The following is a 6387-nucleotide window of genomic DNA, read 5'->3' on the forward strand; positions in this document are numbered from 1 at the left end:
TATATATATATATATATATATATATATATATATATATATATATGCCACAGTTTTATTATCTAACTATCTGCTGATGAGAATCTAGGTTGACCCATTTCTGGTTATCTCTGTAGTGTGATATAAATTCCCTTGGTTATGTGTTCAACAGTGGTGTAGCGGGATCACATGCTTGGTCTACTTCTTGCTGTTTGGGAAACCTCCAGACAGATTTCTAGAGTTGCTGCTCCCACTCACATTCCTCCATACGGTATATAAAGGTTTTCCTCTCTACACATCTGCACCAGAGTTATTATCACTTCTGCCCATGATACTGACCATTCTGACTACTCATTTCTCATACAGATCGCTCAAGGGTGCCATAGTGTTTAATGTGATTTTTCCTTTCCAGTGGAATTCTTACCCTGGGGGATTCTGTACTATATTTACACATTTAAAACCTGGCACCCGAGAATTTGCGCTAGGTGGCTTGAAGTGAAAGTTTCTGTTTGTAACAGGTGATTCAGACTCACATGATGCGTTGCTGAGGCGAAACCTGTGGAACAACATGTGATGTTGGAGAGACTATTAATCAGGTTCAACAGACAGTGGTAGCACGCTTGCATAGCTAGCTGTGCAGCTCTTCACTGGTATCTTACATCTTCACTGGTCTTCACTTTCTTGAGAGAGGCATGACTGAGAGTTCCTGGCATTCCAGCTGGTCCTAGTTGCTCATGCTGACTCGTCTCAGTTCTGCAGAGGCCTGGCGCTTTCTGCTGGATCATGCTGCTGCTGTTGACTCATGTTTGGTGACACTTTAGAACTGGAGTGGTGGTATCCTGACACTACTGAACTGGACTGCTGGGATCCTGACAAAGGACACTGGAATCGCCCCCAAAGAACTACTACTAAACATATCTCTTTGTCCTATTTATCAACTTCCTCTCTTACTTTTGAACAGTGGACTAGAAAGTGGAGGGGGTGTTGGTATCAGGCTGGAACCCAGTGACATCACATCTAGGCGACCCCCACATAGTTGCCAAGGCAACTGCCATACACTCCCAGAATCCACCTGGCTACCTCACCTTTACCTGGTAGAGGCTATATCACTGCCCATATAAAACAGGCAGAACTCCCTGACCTCCCCCCTTTCCTCCACCATCTTCTCCTATTTCTCTCCCCCCACCTTTGCCCTCTGCCCTGAATAACCCCCCAGCCCCCAGAACCGTTTGGTCTGGTGTTGTCTGTTCTAAGCAGACGTCTAACGGGGGGGGGGGGAAGGTTAAAGCATTTGAGAACCCTTATTAAAGTAGTTTTGGGAAAATCTAAGCCTACAGTGCCCCCATTATTAAGTGAATTCCAAAAGTGGTTTCTATGGTTATCTACAGTTTGTGGACACCCCAGGCATGTTGTCTCATACGCTATGTGCAGTAGAGGGACACAGTGAAATTGTAATTTGCATAAGAGAGAAAGGAACTGAATAATGAAAACCATGCGATTTTCTTTCCCCCAAATGAGCCAAACACATGGAAAGAACTGCCCATGTCCTTTTAATGATCTGAAGCAGATAGTGTTTGGGAACAGGTATGTTACAGGGGGAATATTTTCTGAAAAGAAGAAAGTAACCAGTGAAGAGCCATAAACTGTATTAGACGGAAATATTTACTAGGTCATTTTACTAATAGATGCCAGCTACATCGTTTGTTTCCCGACAAATAGAATTATTCATACCTGAATGGAGCGAATGAGGTGTAAATGAGAAGCAAATGAATGCTAATGCTAAGCACTTTTAAAGGAATACGCAGAAAACTATTTTTCAATATTTATATGCAGGATGTTTAGTGGGGAAAAAAAAAGCATTTCTCAGATAACTAATGCAAAGATTTTGGAAACTCTGGGAATAGTAGGTGGAAGGATTTTATTCCTCGGCCATGGTGACTCTAATTCTTAGCACAGTCTCCTAAATGACAAACCATATTTTAAAGTGCCTAGGCATGTTCTGCCAGTAACACTTCAGCGTGTCATATTTACGTTTAATTTAAATTATCACACTCAATTGATCTGACCTTAACTATGTTAACGACTGAGTTTATAGAACATATTGAATCGGTGAAAACACACACCCAGACAGAGTCATAATATCTACATGGATTTTTTTTTTGCTATCTATTATTTTTCTCAAAGGAGTAAAATATGGCTTTCATGCAAGATTGAAATATCCTCCTACCCTTCAAATTGGCATCAGTTTGATCGAAGTGAGGATATGACTCACGGATAAATCCTCAGGGGATGTGCATATAAGCAAATGAAACTTTCTCGAACAGTTGAGATAGATGTGTGAGACTCTTAATGGGAATCTGAAGGCGTGGAATCTCTTTTCTAAAGTAGATGTTTATGAATGAAGACGTCACCCATTCCGTAACAGGGTGGTTTCGTTGTATCTTCCTAACCAATATAGCACTTAGTATCTAACGCATATTTGTATGAAATTAAAACTTTCCCAGCAGCAATATCACTGTGACATTTTGTTACTTACTCAAGTCTCCATGATCTGAACTTTATCCAATTCCTTCATCAAATATTGAATAAACTGGATATATATATATATGTATATATATACATATATATATATAAAACATTTGTGTCTTTATCTCTTCAAATTGAGACATGAAGCAACCTGCTGTGCAAATAAATACATTAACTTCCTGAATCAAAGAATATTGATGCATAGAGAATCAAGATGTGTTCTGGGTAGTTTTATGTCAACTTGACAGGAGCTAAATTCTTCTGAAAAGAGGGCACCTCAACTAAGTAAATGCCTCCGTAAGATCAGGCTGTAGGTAAGCCTAACAGCATTTTCATAATTAGTGATTGATAGGAGGACCCAGTCCATCGTAGGCGGTGCCACCCTTAGGCTGGTGGGCCTGGGTTCTGAAAGAAAACAGGTCAAGCCATGGAGAGCAAGCCAGTAAGCAGCACCCCGTCCCCTGCCACACCCTCTACATCAGCTCCCACTTCCAGGTTCCTGCTCTGTTTGAGTTCATTCCCTGACTTCCTTCAATGACAAACAGCAACATGAGTGTATAAACCAAATAAACCTTTCCTCCAGTAGAAACTCAAAAATAGCTTCTCTCCGCAATTAAGACCCCAACTAATACAGGGAGAAAGCTGTTATCCCCATGTTCCTAACTCGATGTCTTTCTACAAGATGAGCATAGTCCCCATCCTCTGAACACTATCAACATTACTTAAGCTGCTGTACGCTTGTGGGGATGTCTCAGAGTGCAGTGTGGGTTAATCTTGATCCTTTTCTCTGACACATGCAGACCACAGTATAAAGAAGGGAGAATTCAGTGCCTAGCCCTCACTGGAAAGGGAAAGTGTTAGAAGCAAGGTTCAAACAGTACTTGTCCCTTTAGGAACATGAGGCATCCCTTCATCCCTTTGTTCAGAGCTTGTGGTAGGTGATCTGGGCTTGTCCTGATCTCAGAACAACTTGTGTCATTTTTGTCCTTTTTCTGAAGTTGTTTTGGACAGACCTCAATGCATAATGTGAACCCTGGAGGCAGCATCTTTGTTGAAGGAGGAGGATGATGCAGTTTCCCCCAAGCTGCTCCAACTGCACCAACATCAGCATCCCAGACACTGCCTAAAGGATCAAGGCTAAACAAACTCTTGAAGTAGTTATCATGGTTTCTTGGACAAAACTCTTTCCTGGAAACATGGTTAATGTCTCGCTCACTTACCTTTGGCTAATTTCTCCAATTAGTAACCACAGATAAATATCTTGTCTAGGTAGTGTCTCTTTTCCTGTCTGAAAGCCTCACTAGCTCTTAAGTAAATGGGTATTCCTTTGAGGAGTTCAAAATGGTACTTTCTGGTTGGAGAAGCTACAGCTTATTTTATGACAGCTGAGGTTCTCTACAAACAGTGGCACCTCAGCAGGAAGCACTTTCGAAGGACCTTTCACCAATTAAATGTGTCTCATTACAGCTGTTTACAGCATCTTCTCTTCGAATTCACAGGCAACATTTCCTGAACCAAGAGAGTTCACAAATATTTGGAAGTAGGTTGAGTTTTACTGCACATTGAAGCCTGAAGATTTAACAACTGTTGTCTCATGCACTTTCTCAGCTATGAAGCAATAGACACCCACCTTATGTTAGTTTGTGCTTCAGGAAACATCTGCATAAAATCAATATTAAAAAAGGAAGAGACCAATTCTGATACACTCTATTTTTTTCCCTTCTAAGATGATGGCTCAGTCAGCCAGGAGCCCAGAGCACAAAGACCTGTGTTCTCTTTCTCAGCAGGCTTTCTTAGAGGCTGTGTGTGCAGCCAGCATCTCATCACCAGGGTTCACAAATGACCTTCTAATCATAAACGACCAACCAAACCTCCCAAAGACTTGTGATTCAATGGTTTAAATTCTGTCAGTTGCCACAGTACAGTTTTGGGTAATCAATTCTATGGTTTCTATGGCCGTATTTGATTCAAGACGTGGTTGACCTGATCATTGATCTATTTTCTTGTCTTTTAGAGTCACCTGTGTAGTCTAGTGCTGGCTGCAGAGAAATGTATGATGACTCCAGTTTTACTTAAAAGTTAGGTCCCCAGGTCTTCCTTGCTTCTGCTCCAGAATTCTCAATATATGATTCCTACCCCACTCCACTGTGGTGTTGATACTGTGAATTATCCATGACTAGGGCTTAAGGGAGATTGCTAAGCATTTACCTCTAAAACCTAAGTTTAATTCCTAGGGTCCAAGTGGTAGATACAAAGAACAGACTCCTCAACATTGTCTTCTAAGGGCAAGTGCACTCTGTGGCATGTGTGTTTACAAACATGTGCACATACATTCACACACATACGTATTCTAATGCTAAATAAAATAAAATGACAAACCATATGCGACTAGAAGTTGGTAAGATAGCTGAGGAGTGAGTGCTTCCCATAAAAGCATGGCTGGGTACGTGTGTTTGAACTTCAGCACACATACACAGCAGAGAGAAAGGGGGTAGTGAAAGAGAGGGAGATGAGGAAGGGAAGGGAGGGGAGGGGAGAGGATCAGAAAAGTTGACAGGGCTATACTCTGGATATCTACCCGTACAGAAAAAAAGAATAGAGTTAATTTCTATCAATATCACAAGTCCCAAGTGTTCAATATACCAATTATATAATCTTTAAATTTTTCTAATATTTTATATTCCCACTAGTCCAATACTATCATTTTGATAATGAGAGCATTATGCAATATGGTTATACCATTTCCAGTCATAGGCTGAGTTTACCATTGTGGCATCTACTTTAAAAAGCTTTCTGGGGTCACTCTTACAAAACTGTACAGTTTCTATCTGATATACGTATTTTATTTGACACAGGTCTTATTAGGTAATCGTTGGGTGTTCTGGCACTTTGTACCTATGGAGGCTGTCCTCAGACATGTAGAGATTCACCCACCTTTGCCTCTCCTTGCTAAGAGCATATGTGTGCCCTAATGCCCTATCTTGAAGAGTTCTCTGCCAGGCCCAGGCACAGCAAACATGGTGCTGACAGGTCTTGCCTTCTCCCTATCCTTCCCTCCCCCTTGCTAAACCTTTAGATTACATTCCTAAAGCTATTCCCCAAGGTCTATTCTCTTATTTGGCCAGTTCCTTAGGTCTGACTAAAACTCTAAGGTCCAGACATCAAAATAGATTATTTGTTTATATTGGCTAACCTGTCCAACCAGGACTTACCAACTCACCCTAGCACAGATTTCCCCCTTTCAACTTAAAAACCCACATCAGCAGAGTCTTTGTCCAATGCAGAGGCAGTACTCCACCCCACCCACAGCCCTTCCTTGTCTCCCTGAGGTAATAAATCCCGTTTGCACTGAGAATTTGCTGTATAAGTATGTTCTCTGCAGAAGTCTATATCCCTTAAAACTGCACCAACTGTCTTCTCTTTTACACACTGTCTTAATCAGGGTTTCTATTCCTGCACAAAACATAATCACCAAGAAGCAAGTTGGGGACAAGAGTGTTTATTCAGCTTACACTTTCACATTGCTGTTCATCACCAAAGGAAGTCAGGACTGAAAGTCAAGCAGGTCAGGAAGCAGGAACTGATGCAGAGGCCATGGAGGGATGTTACTTCCTGGCTTGCATCTCCTGGCTTGTTCAGCTTGCTTTCTTATAGAACCCAAGACTACCAACCCAGGAGTCGCACTACCCACAATAGCCCTCCTATTCTTGATCACTAATTGAGAAAATGCCTTACAGCTGGATCTCATGGAGGCTTTCCCTCAAGGGAGTCTCCTTTCTCTGTGATAACTCCAGCTTGTGTCAAGTTGACACACAAAACCAGCCAGTACACAGGCCATATCTTTGGGGTTCTGTATTAGTGTTTTACTACTGTAAGAAGACACCA

Source organism: Grammomys surdaster, unplaced genomic scaffold (genome assembly GCF_004785775.1).
Source record: "Grammomys surdaster isolate TR1022 unplaced genomic scaffold, NIH_TR_1.0 367, whole genome shotgun sequence".
Taxonomy (NCBI): Eukaryota; Metazoa; Chordata; class Mammalia; order Rodentia; family Muridae; genus Grammomys; species Grammomys surdaster.